The sequence below is a fragment of the Myotis brandtii genome, unplaced genomic scaffold (genome assembly GCF_000412655.1).
Source record: "Myotis brandtii unplaced genomic scaffold, ASM41265v1 scaffold358, whole genome shotgun sequence".
Classification (NCBI taxonomy): Eukaryota; Metazoa; Chordata; class Mammalia; order Chiroptera; family Vespertilionidae; genus Myotis; species Myotis brandtii.
Window position 1 is genome coordinate 3,801,710 of NW_005363772.1, and position 1,357 is coordinate 3,803,066.

The following is a 1,357-nucleotide window of genomic DNA, read 5'->3' on the forward strand; positions in this document are numbered from 1 at the left end:
GTGACTGTCCCCCGGCCCAATCAGCGGGAGCCGAGGCGCTGCCGCCCCCGCCCCCCTGCGAACGCTCTTTGGCTAATCCCCGCCGGGAGGGAGGAGAGAGGCGGCGGAGGGAGGGGGAGGTACCTGGGCCCGGGAGTGATGTCAGCTCCCAGCTCGGTGTCTGCCCGGATTCCTGACATGGTGTAGGGCCCGGAGGGTGGGGACGGCGGGAGCGGGACGGGACCGGACTCGGGTTTGCTGGCCCGTGGCGGGGCCAGAGTGCTGGGGCTTTGAACTCCGGGGGAAGGTGATCCAGAACTTTTGGAACTAGTGCCGGCGGCGCCCACCCCCAGGTAAGGGCGCTGGACGCCTCTCGGAGACCCGAGAGCAGCGGCGCCGTTGTGTGGCTGCCGCTGGGTGTAGCAGCTGCGCCTCCTCCTCCCGGGTCGATTTCCTTTCCTGAACTCCTGTTTCCCAATGGGGTCGGGCACTTTTGGGGGGTGGTGGTGTAAGGTTTACTCCTCGGGCTCCCGATGAGCTTATGTGTGAAAATACCTCCAGGGCTGGACGTGTAAGGGCTTGTCTGTATCCTTAGACCACCCCCTTCCCCATATACCCTGGTCTCCCAATAATACTTGGGAGTATGAGGGTTGGGATGATTGGGGGTGGGGGTGGGGGGGCAGTATTTTAAAATGTCACAAAAAGTTTATGAAATATTGACTAAAAAATGGGGCTTTTTGCGAGAGAACAAAAGTGTTGTATCTTTTTAGATCCCGTGTGGCCTATTACATAGTGGGATTTAACTGAAAGAATGTAATGGTTATTCTTATGTATTGTTATATAGCAGCATATGAAATCTTTTTATATAGTCCAGTCAGGATGTGAGAAATTCACTTGGGGTGAATTCATTATGAGCTTGTGGGAAAACGAGTCTCTTGGGACCACACTTGTAAAAACTCCAGCTCTTTGCACTCTTACATTTTAACCGAGAATCCGTATCATTGCCCACCCTGTGATCTGGCGGCGTTAGGAGGGCTGCTGAAGATCTTCAGAACTGTGTTCCGTGGCTGAGAAAAGGATGAGGGCTGGCAGTTGTGTTTTCAGGGATCATTTTTAGAAAAGGGAGTTTTAACAGGGAAATGTGGCAGAAGGCGTGGCACACAGACTCTTAATTATAGGAACATGTATTTTTCAACATGTGGGACCGAAACAAATCCTTCCTTTCACTAAGAAGTGCAGAGAGCAATAGAACGAGGGTTTGATTTAGTGTCCAAGTTTGGTAATTAGGGAAAGCAGTTGCCTACCGGGAGGGGAGGAAAAGATAGTTTGAGAACTGGAAGTATAGAATTCTAATATTTTATTTCCTGTTTCAAACCTC

The 1,357-nt window shown here is 52.0% G+C and overlaps 1 protein-coding gene across 1 annotated transcript in view; it reads left to right on the forward strand.

Moving 5' to 3' along the window:
* The first annotated feature begins 109 nt into the window (after positions 1–109).
* Positions 110–1,357, forward strand: part of PPFIBP1 (PTPRF interacting protein, binding protein 1 (liprin beta 1)) — a 171,298-nt gene continuing 170,050 nt past the window's right edge. The window contains exon 1 of the mRNA XM_005871855.2: positions 110–332. The gene's annotated coding sequence lies outside the window, so the exon portion shown is untranslated. The remainder of the gene's footprint in view (positions 333–1,357) is intronic.